Genomic DNA, 11,977 nt, shown 5'->3' with positions numbered 1-11,977 from the left:
AAATTTTCAAAACAAATGGTACCTTTCAAGTCTTTCCTCGATCGTTTCAATAAAAGTCTTGGTCCAAAGCGTCAGGAGTTGATTGCTCAGAAGGATAACAACATCGAGGAGTTGCAGAAATCCATTCAAGAGGATGAGCAGATTGCTGATTATGAGACTGAAGACCAAACTATACGAGAAAGAGAAAGGATAACTGAGAAGAGACAACAGATCGATGCTCTTGAGAATGAGAGAGAGAAGAACTTGAAGAAGGCTCTTCATCAAGAGAGAATGAGAAACACATTCAAGAAATACGGTTTTACAGTCACAGCCTGGCAGTTGGAACAACAATCGGAGTGATTGTGAGTTTATTGATAAGAGGCTTAAGGTCTGTTGTCAAAGCAGTCGAAGATTATTTTAAGACCATTGGAAGTAAAATCGCCGGAATTCTACCAGGTCTCATGGGTTCAATGGTTGGATTCGTATTCAGAGCTCTTGCGTCGGTGATCAGCTTCTCGGTCAAAATGCATGGCTTCTGATAATGGTGTCGTCGTATTCATGGTTGAACGTTTTCAGAAGAAGAATTGATGAATCAGGAAGGCCGAGATCAGACCTGCGCAAATCGATCCGACTTTTACCATATCATGATTTGTCTTGCTGCTGCAAGAATTTCTGGCAGCATTGAAATCTATGGAGCTGGAAAAAACCCCAGGATCTGACGGTTGGCCAGCATAATTCTATAGGATCTTCTAGAAAGACATAGCAGATATACTTTGTAAAGCTCTAAACTGCGGATACGACACAGGCCAGCTCTCCATCACACAAAAGCGAGTCACTATTAAACTCATACCCTAAAAAGAAACAGAGCCGTTTTACATTAGGAACTGGAGACCTATGACTCTCCTAAACTGTGATCATAAGATAGCAGCGAAATCACTTGCAAATCGCCTGAAAAAACGATCTCCCTGACTTAATCGGTAGCGATCAAGCTGGTTTCACGAAAAACAGATTTACAAAGGAAAACATTCTGCTAATCTTACTTCTAGATTTTGAAAAAGGTTTTTATACATTTAAATGGCCCTTCGTGTTCCAAACCTTTGAATATTTGGGCTTTGACCTAAAATTTCGTGAGCTGGATAAAATGTTTTTATAGTGACATAGAAAGTTGCGCCATAAAATACGGCTGGACAAGCAACATCTTCAAAATCAAATGAGCAGTTAGGCAAGGCTACCTTCTATTTCCTTATCTTTTCGTTTTGAAAGCTGAGATTCTTGAAAAAGAAATTAGATGAAATAATAATATTAAAGCTATATCTGTCAAAAGCACGGAAATAAATGTAAGTCAGTATGCTGATGATACCACGTTCATATTAATTGGATCGAAGAAATCCCTAACAGCTGCTCTCATTGTAATTGAGAACTTTGGCAAAACTTAACAGCAAGAAAACCGAAGCTCTTGGATTGGCGTCAACAGCGGAAAGGACACAAATCTCCTCCCTGAAAGAGATTTAAAATGGACACAGAATAAAGTTAGAAGCTTAGGCACATGGCTATCAACAGATCCCGAAGCTGCTGTTCATTTAAACTACATTTAGAAATTAGAAAAAGTCCGAAATATCCGGAATGACTGGAAATATCGCAGACTAACTCTCTAAGGAAAAATCACAGTCTTAAAAAGTCTTGTTGCCTCACGACTCGTTTACATTATGACTACCCTATGCTTTAGTGAGAAAATCATCCATGAAATAAACACACTCTTCAATTAATTTTTTGTGGAAAAGAGGTGACAAAATTAAACGAAGTGTAATGATTAAAGACTACGCGGAAGAAGTTTAAAAATGATTTTTATTCAATCTTTTAGCAAGGCTATCAAAACCACGTGGATCACAAAATACATCGATACAGTATATATTGGAGTAGTTTCTGCATTGAAATCTCTGTGGAATGTATGCAGAAGAGATTGCAATACAAACACTGGCAACAAATATGAAAGCTTTCCGAAAACGTCAATACATTCTCAAAAATTCTGCCGACTCGTTCATAAAAGAACTTATAGTAGCGAAGAACCGTGTCCCGATCAAACGGCAGCAGAGCAGAACAAAAACGAAACAAACTGGAGCACGGTCTATATGTTAGCCTATTATTGTTCAAAAAGTAAAAAAATTAGAGAATTTCAGTTTATATTCTTGCATAGAAGGTTACCAGCAAATTATTTTCTAGCTAGAATAGGATTAAAGGAAAGCGTTAAATACTCTTTCTGCAATGAGGACCCCGAGAGTCTCCACCACCTCTTGTGGAGCTGCTGAAAAACGACATATTTTTGAGACAGACTAAAGATTCAACGTTAAATTGTATCTGATAATTATGTCTAAAAAACAGCTGTAGCGATAGGACTTAAATCAGTTTTGGCCAAGTCTACATGTTAACTAGACTTTTGTTCCTCGTAGCCAGATGTTACATCTGGGTCTGCAAAACAAAAGAATCCGTTCCCTAAGCTGGAAGGCTTTCAGATTTCTTTAAATCAAAGTGCGCTTACCAGCTTAAATCAGCTTACCAGTCAGAAATAAAGTTTCCTAGTATTATGGAAGTATCTATTGATTTTGGACTAAAGCAAATATCTCTGAGCGACTTTATCGTAGTGAGATAAATATTTGGTTACCAATGAATGTAAACAATCGATCCGGCATTAACGCTCGGAGGGAATGATTTCGCTAACCGTTTTGAGAACGAAAAATTTTGAAAAGAACAATCCGTATGAATTCCAACCTAGTTCATTTGTTGGTGATTGGTCACTTACTCATATTTGGTCCCTGTAAGCTACAATTGCAAATTGATCCTACTTTTCACACCAACGGTTTAGATGTTACGTTAATTACATCATGATTTTGAGTAGGTCTTAATTTGGTTTTGCACAATCTAGAAAAATGGGTGAAGTAATGACGGAATTATCAACATAGCTTCATCAGTTCAACCTTTTAGATGGTCAAACCAGCGAAAGCAGTTAGATTCATAAATTGTATGATCTATCTTAAATCGTTTCGGTAAATCAAATAGTCAAACTAGCTAAAATGGTTCAACTAGAAGAAATGCATAAGTAGCTTAAATGGTTTTAATGCAATCTACCCTAATAATTCAAGTGGACAAACTGCATAGCTAACCCAAATGGTTCGAGTAAGCAATCGAGCTTAATTTGTTCACATAGTTAACATGGTCAAACTAGTTTAATTACTTCAACTGGTTGAAAACGCAATGAGGCAAAAACAGTATAAATACACAAATGTCTCAATACATCTTATTTGCTAGAAGGAATTAAAATGGCCAATCTGGCTTAAAAAGCTCCACCGAAAAAATTGCATTTCTAACTGAAATGGTTTTAGTGGTTGAATAATCAACCTTGCGAGGACAGTTATACTGCACAAAAAGCACAACTTATCTCAATTCTTTGAAGTCGTTCAAACAATTATAATAGTTTTATTGGTTAAACTAGACAAAATGCATCACCAGCTTAAATTGTTCAACAAGACAAAATGCATAACCAGCTTAATAGGTTCGATTGCACAAAATACACAATCAAAATGACATGGTTTAAATAAGAAAAATTTCCAAACTAGCTTCATTGATTCAACTTGTTGAAAAGTCAAACCAGCGAAGACAGTTAAACTACACAAACTGCAAAATCTATCTTAATCCGTTGAAGTAGTTCAAATGGTCCAACTAGCTCAAATGGTTCAACTACTCAGAATGCATAACTAGATTGATAGGTTTAATTGCATAGACTAGCTAAATTGGTTCAACTGGTTAAATACGAAAACCGTTAAACTGCACAAAGTACTCAGTCTGTAACAGGCTGAAGTACGTCAAGTAATCAAAGTAGCTTAAATGGTTTAAATGGTCTCAAGTCCATTGGGTAAACTCATCTAGTTTAAGAGATTAAATTGCAAAAACTACACAATCTCGCTTAGATAACTCAATTTGTTAAATAGCCAAACTGGAAAGGCAGTTGAATTGAAATAATGCACAATTTATCTGAATTTGTCGAGTAGTTAAAATGGTCAAACTAGCTTTTATTAATGAACTGCGCAAACTGCAGTATGTAGCTGGATTGGCTTAAGTACTTAAAAACTTTATTGGTTTGGCTGGTTAAATAGTCAAACCAGAACCGACATTTCGTGCAGGTTAACTGTTTTCGCGTGCTTGATCATTGAAACCAGTTGAAGCAATTAATCTAGTTTGTGTCCTGTTTTTTCCCCTTTTTTTTTTTTACAGTAGAAAGTTTAGCTTGTTAGACCATTCTAACAAGTTGGGCCAACTTATCTCGATTGTGAATTTTGTTTTTAAGAGGAATTTTAATTGTCAAATTAGCGACTGAAAACATGTGCTCGTTTGTTTGCATTTAAACTGGGAAGTTTTAAGCGTTATCTTTCTGATATAACAGTTTCTTCGCATTTTGTGACTAAATAACGCCGTTTTTTCTTATCGTACAGTAAACATGATTTTGCTTTTTGAGCCCAAATTACGCTGTTCGCAGCTCTTTGGCACCAAAAACAAATTTTCGTTTACTTGCAACTGAATTATGTGTCTTTCAGCTTTTTCACGCAGAAAACGTTTTTCCTTTCCGCTTCTAAACTACGCTGTTTTTCAGCTTTTTCGTACTGAAAACATGTTTTAATGGTTTTTTCTTGGGCTAAACTGGCCTCTTTTAGTTTTATCGTACGGAAAACAACGTTCGTGCTTTTTCTTTTGTTAAATTACCCTGTTTTAAGCTTTTTCGCACAAAAATATGTTTTCGTTCTTTTGTTGCTACATTGCGCCGTTTTCAGCGTTTTTGCGGAAACATTCTTTTTCTTTTAAAGCTACGCTGTTTTCAGCTTTATCTCACGGTAAACAACGTTATTGGGTTTTTCTTTGTAAATTGGGCAGTTTTTGGCTTTTTTCACCGAAAGTATGTTTTTGTTTCTTTTGAAGCTAAAGTGGGCTGTTTTGAGCTTTATTTAATGCAAAACAAGGTTTTCGTTTGTCTGTTGTTAATATGGGCTGTTTTCACCTTTATGTCATTGAAGACTAACTTTTAAGGTTATATGCCACTGAAATACTTTTTTTTTGGCTTGCAGACAGCATTGTCTAGCTACTGTGGAAATTCACTCTGTTTTCAGAATAGTGCAAAAATTTGCTTAGTTGGTTTGACGGTATAAAACGGTTTAACAAGCTTAAACGATTTGTGGAAACAAATGCATAAAGTAGTTGTATTGGTTAAACTTTGTTAAATGGTCAAATTAGTGCATTTCGTCCACATGAACCATTAACCTAATTTGACCATTTCAACGAGTTGATCCAATTCGGCTACTTTGTGCACTTTGTACACTTTGTATACATGAACAATTTGAATTATTCCAATTGATCCAGTTCAACTATTTGTGTATTTTATCCAGACGAGCCGTTTTAGCTAATCTGACCAACTAAACTAGTTGAACTTTTTCAAGCAATCAAAGATTGTGTAATTTGTGCAAGTAAACTGTCTTTGCTAGTTTGCCTTTTCAACCATTTGAGTCGTTTAGGCTAGATCGTACTATTTATGCAATTGAACCTATTACACTAGTCTGACCATTTTAACTAATTGAACTGGTTTAAATTAGTTTGTGCATTTTGTGCAATTGAACCTATCATAGATATGTGTCTTGTCTTTTTGAATAGTTTAAGCGAGTGATGCTTTTTGTCCTGTTCAACATTTAAATAATTATGACCATTGAACGACTCAACGAGTTAAAAGAGATTGCACTTCCACAGCGTGGTTTCTACAAGTCAGCAATTAAAGGTTGTTTGACAAACCGAGGTAATTCAACTAATTACGATAGATTATGCAATTTGTGCAGTTTGTAACGCATTTTGTCTTGTTGAACCATTGATCATATTTTAATTAAGATGGATTTTGTAATTTGTGCAGTTGACTATTCAAACAGGTAAACCATTTAAGCTTGTTATGCATTTCGTGCAGTTGGACCATTTAAAATACTTTGACTATTTCAACTACTTTAGCCAATTAAAATAGATTGAGTAATTTGCGCAGTTAAACCGTTTTCACTATTTTGATTATTTAACCAATCAAGCTAGTTTGGCCAAGTTTGATCTCACGCATTCGTGAGAGGTTCGCGAACGCCTTTTCACAGCAAGATGGATCACTCCTTAGACTGTAAAATAAACGTTGCCATTGCGGGCATCTAAAGGTTTTTTTTTAGGGCAATTTTCAAGCTAAATGCTTTTCTATTATACATGCTTTAGTATATTAATTTTATCAATTGTAATAGCTAGTTTGACCTTGTTTGACCATTTTAACCAGGTGTGCTTACTCGTCTAGTTTTCACACTTAGCCACTTTTAAGGTAACTTCTTTTTAATCAGTTGATTAAATTTAACTAATTTGTGCTTTTTTCAGGTAATATCAGCTTTGTAACCAGTTAAGTTCATTTAGCTAGTGTGTAGTTTGTCAAGTCTAATTATTTTCGCTAGTTTGACCATTTAAATCAGTTAGAACAATTTAGCTAGTTTCTGGAAACTAGATAGAGTCACACAATTGATCATAGATGGTTCAACTGCACAATCTGCACAATCTGCACAATCTGCCCAAAGTGATTCAATCATTTAATTAACACATTAAATAGAGAATTAAACAAATTGTCAACCTGGTTTGCAGCAAACCGGCTCTCCTTGAATTTAGCCAAGACTAATTTTATGGTATTCAAGCCTTGGCAAAAGAAGCAATCCTTTGAATTTCAAGTTTTCATAAATGAGCAGCCTATTCTTCGTGTTTCTGAGACCATGTTTTTGGGTGTTTTATTAGATGACAATTTGACTTGGAAATCGCATATATCCTTAACAGCAAATAAATTATCCAAATCTATAGGTATTATTCATAAATCTAGGTTTTTTCTCTCTACTCACTCCCTTCGTACTTTATACAATTCTATGATCCTTCCATATTTGTATTATTGCAATTTAGCTTGGGCTGGTACCTATAAGTCAAACCTTCAAAGAATTGTAACCTTACAGAAACGTGCGTTAAGAATAGTAAGCAATTCTACATACATTGCCCATACTGGCCCTATTTTAAAGGAACTTAAACTCTTAAAATTTCATGATATCCATTCGTTTCAATTAGGTACTTTTATGTTTTCATTCGAGAACTCTACACTCTCTCCCAAATTCAATAACTTTTTTTTACTGAATAGTCAAATCCACAATTATGATACTAGGAATGCTCAGTCCTTCCGTTTGCCACTGTGCAGAACGAACACCAGGAAGTTTTCAATTTACTTTCAAGGTCCAAACTTTTATAATTCGTTAAATTCTGACATAACTAGTTCTCCCTCCTCCGCTTCTTTTAAAAGAAAGCTTAAGGAATTTCTTCTCTCTAAGTATTAGCTTCTGTAAGGCAGTAATTCTTAACTAACTTACTTAATATGTGTGTGCGTGTGTGTGTGTGTGTACGTGTGCGCGGTCAAAGTTAATTACCATAAGTCCATATTGTAATTCTAATATAAGATTAGTTATTTTAAGTGAGAAAACCTGACTTGTTATAAGCCTCGTGGTTTCTTTCAGGTTTTCTCGCCATTTATTTTCTGTCATCAATTTTCTTCATTTTTTTTTTCCATGTGTAAATGTCGTATATGGCAAATAAATATTGTATTGTATTGTATTGTATTGATTCCAGTAGTTAAGATAGTCAAAATAGGCTAGTTAAATAATTTTAACTACCTCAACCTATTAGAATGGATTGTGCAATTTTTTTCAGTTTAACTGTTTCCCGTATTGTGACTATTTAAATAGTGATCCAGTTAAGCTAAAATGTGAAGTTTCTTCAATTGAACCTATTAAACAAGATATGCATTTTATCTAGTTTCTTTATTTAAGGTTGTTACGGGAAAATTCATTGATTTTCCCGTATGTGTTATTCGGAACATATTTATTCATAAACTTTCACATTTAACCATTTCAATTCCTTTCATTTTAATAAATAAAAAAAATCCATAAAAACCACAGTAGCTTTTGAATAGATTTTTGTTATTACTCGCTTTCATCATGTGCACCTGGTTGTCGGCACTTTTATTATTTATTACATGGTTTTTTTTAGGTAAATATAAGTGTTAATGGTCTTTCTGCAAACATTGGTTTTCATGGTAGACAGCAGCTGAGTTTATACTCGTAAATTTAATTTCTTTTCATGCGATGGTTTCCAAACCAATCTTGCGTAAATAAGCAGAAACTTTAATTGATTTTCCGTTTTTTATCTCCTGAGCTGCGCTACTGCAATTAAGATAGGTATTGTTTTCCATACCAGAGTTGTAAATTCGCACCTAGGTTTCCTACTTTAATGGCCTAGAGTTTATTGCATCCGTCTTTTTAATTTTGAGATTCTTTCCGTCGTAGAAACAGATGGAATATTTAAGTAGTTTTCGTTTAACTTCAAAGAAACTTTTTTCCGCTCCTTTGTGTCCTTATTCAAATATTGCGATTTGCGTAACAATAGCAGTTCACACCAGTTACTTCTTAAGCAAGTACCTTGTACAGCTTTGATGATTACAAACTAGAGTATGCTAGAGGTCATGTCGCTTGTTGGCCTGACCTAGAATAAAAGTACTGTGGAACCCAAAGATTGTCTTATCCTTGACGTCCGTACAAGCTTACTAGAAGTAGATCTCCGTGTACCAGGAAATCGTGACGAGTTTCCGCTCTCGCTGCCAAGTCGCCTCTACAGAGTTATTTCCCCCAGTTGTTATTGTGCCGGCCGCGAAGAGGCAGTTTTCCAGTTTGGGGCGAGAAAACTATCGTCACAAGGTAGTTCAAGAATTTTAACTACTTGAATGAATCCACCTAGATTGTGCAGTTTGAGCAGTGAAAACATTTAATCTATTAATGCATTTTGTCTGGTTGAACCATTCAGGGTAGTTTGACCATTTGAACAACGACAGGCAATTAACACAGATTTTGCATATTTGCAGTTTAATTCTTTTCTCTAGTTTGACTATTTAACCAGTTCAACCAATAAAACTAGTTTGACTACTGGAATCAATTAAGCTAGACTGTGCGCGGTGGTTAGTGCGCTCAATCCGGATCGGGCTGTCCGGGTTCGAACCATGGCCGGGGTCATGGGTACCGGCAAATGTGCTGGGGGTAACTCTGCGATGGACTAGCATCTCATCCAGGGGGAGTAGCAATACTTCTAGCCGCTACATGTTAAGAGAAAACCGGAGTTAAGCACCGGCACCATGGGCCACTTGGGCGCGTATAAAGGCTTTACTTTTTACTTATGTGCAGTTCGTGTTATTCAACTGATTAAGCTAGGAATGCAAATTGTGCAGTCAATGCGTTTAAGGTAGTTTGATTATTTTAACTTGTTTAACGAATTAAGATATACCTGCAATTTGTGCAGTTTTATTGTTTTAGCTAGTTTGACCATTTAACCAGTTAAACCAATGAGGCAGATAAGGCATTTTGTACAGTTGAATCATCTAAGCTAGTTTGACCATTTGAATTACTTTCACCAATTGAATTAGATACTATCATATGTGTAGTTGAACTTTTTTCCTTTGTTTGACCCTTTAGCCACTTTAACTATTAAAGGCAGTTGTGCATTTTGTCTGATTAAACCATTTGAGATAGTTAGATCATCTAACCTACCTGAACCAGTTAAGATAGATCGTGCAATGTCCGCATTCAATTCGTTCTTGCTACTTTCTTTATTTAGCAGGTCGAATCAATAGTGTGACTATTTCAACTTCTTCAATCAGTTAAACTAGTTATTACAGTTTGTGTAGTGGCCCATTTGAGCTTGAGTTGCATTTTTTAATCAATTGAAGCTAGTTTGGTTAATTTAATTACCGCAACTAATTCCTGTAGATTGTGCAATTTCTGTAGCTCTACTCTTTTAGCTACTTTAAGCATTTAGCCAGTTGAACCAATTAAGCAAGATTGTGCAGTTTAAGCTACTTTGACAATGTTAACTAACACAGCAAATTAAGATAGTCTGCAATCTGTGCATTTTAACTGTCCTCCCTAGTTTTACTCTTTAGCCAGTTCAACCAATTAAACTACTGACTACTTAAACGACTTAAATTAATCATTAAGTATTTCGTGCTATTAAACCTATTAAGCTAATGATGCAATTTATGCAGTTCGTCAAGTTAATTTAGTTTTACCGATAAAGCTAGTTCAACGAATAAAGATAGACTTTGCAATCCTGGCCATCGTTATTGCTAGTTTAAGATATTAGCCAGCTGATCCATTTAATCGAGATTGTGCATTTGGGCAGTTAAACAATTTAGGCTAGTTATGTATTTTGTTCAGTTAAACCATTGCAGTTGGTTTGACATTTGACTATGCGACACTTTGCTCGCTAGTGTGACTATTTAACCATTTAATCTAGTTACGCATTTTGTCCAGTTGAATCATTGATCCTAGTATGACCCTTTAAACTACTTCTCCCAATTAAGATAGATTGTGCTGGTTTGACTATTTGACCTGTTGACCCTTTAAGGCTAATTTTTCAACTTGTCCAGTTAAACAAGTTAAGCTTATTTAACCATGTCAACTACTATATCCATTAAAGGTAAATTCTGCATTTTTTGCGGTTTTCCTATTGTTGCTAGTTTGACTATTTGAACTACGTGAATCAGTTAAGGTAGATTGTGTAGATTGTGCAGTTAAACCATTTAAGCTAGCAATGCATTTTGTCTGGTTGAACCATTTAAGCCAGCTATGCATAGTTTGGTTTAACCATTGAATGTTGTATGGCCTTTTAATGACCTCAACCAATGGATATATGTTGTACAATTTAAGCAGTTTAAATTGGTCTGGCCATAAAGACTGTTTATCCAATTGAACTCTTTAAGCCAGTTTGATTATTTGAACGATCTAAAACGAACATCATATAAGGTAAAACCGCAGTAGCTTTGAACTCGTTGGCGGGTTCGGCACTGTTGTTTGGTTTTCCGGTCTTGGTAAGTTTCTCAAATGCATCACAAAGAAGATGCGAGATGCACTTAAAAGTCTGAAAGAAGACGAGTCCATCATGGCTCTCCCAGCAAACAAGGGTGCATCAACGTAGTCATGAAAATAACTAATGGTACGCTCAATTTCTCACAGTAGGTAAGTTAAAATGACCCAAGAGCTCAAAATACAAGATGCTGTTAATGATGAAAATCCCATCACAAAGAAAGTGTCTGACGACAAAACTGAAAGTGTTTACTTTTATTGTAATAACCCTTCACACAATAATAGCAACATACTACGATCTCTCAAGTGGAGCCAATAGTTTAATATCAAAAAGTGTCTATTTCTCTTTCAAAACATTAGCTGGTCATATAACTCTTAATATATCTGGTGTTTATAAAATCTCTTTTAAACACAGCTTTTAATACACAGAAACCCTCGTAGCGTCAATCTTAACACTGTGTTCGTCTATATTGAAGACAAAGACAATAAATGGACGAACGTCAATTTTTTTCCCATAAGTGTAACTGCTGGATTTGAAGTAAGGGCCCAAACAGCTCAAAAAATGTCGGATGATAGTTTTTAAAGTCAGGTTCTTGTTAAAAAAAATCGGTTAAATTAGTATAATCATATATCATATATGGGTATTTTTGCTGGTAGTGACACAAGACAAAGAGAGGAATCAGTAGACGTGATCCACCAGGTTTTGGAGGGTCTTAGAGGAGAGAATGGGAGATACTGGTCCACGGGGTCCAAAAGATGACAAAAGTGATAAAGGAGATTTTGGGTCCGATGGAAAGATTGCAATGGCTGCTGATTTGAATATGGCTGATTGAAGAAATGTAAAATGGTTTCCGTGTTTACACCAGGCTATGTAAACACGGAAACTATTTTACATTTCTTTTATAAAATAACTAATGAAAGAGAAACGAAAACCGTGTTTACATCCGCTCATGTAAAATGGTTTTATGGCCAATCAGAGCGCGCGTACCATTTGAATTATTTTATAAAATAAG

The 11,977-nt window shown here is 35.3% G+C and overlaps 1 protein-coding gene across 1 annotated transcript in view; it reads right to left on the bottom strand.

Moving 5' to 3' along the window:
* Positions 1 to 988: 988 nt before the first annotated feature.
* LOC149037623 (uncharacterized) overlaps positions 989 to 11,977 on the bottom strand; it is a 17,686-nt gene continuing 6,697 nt past the window's right edge. Inside the window, exon 3 of the transcript XR_016181205.1 lies at positions 989 to 1,476. The gene's annotated coding sequence lies outside the window, so the exon portion shown is untranslated. The remainder of the gene's footprint in view (positions 1,477 to 11,977) is intronic.

Source organism: Pocillopora damicornis, chromosome 11, assembly GCF_964200805.1.
Source record: "Pocillopora damicornis chromosome 11, jaPocDami1.2, whole genome shotgun sequence".
Classification (NCBI taxonomy): domain Eukaryota; kingdom Metazoa; phylum Cnidaria; class Anthozoa; order Scleractinia; family Pocilloporidae; genus Pocillopora; species Pocillopora damicornis.
The sequence above is the reverse complement of the archived record's forward strand: the minus strand, read 5'-3'. Positions and strand labels throughout refer to the sequence as shown.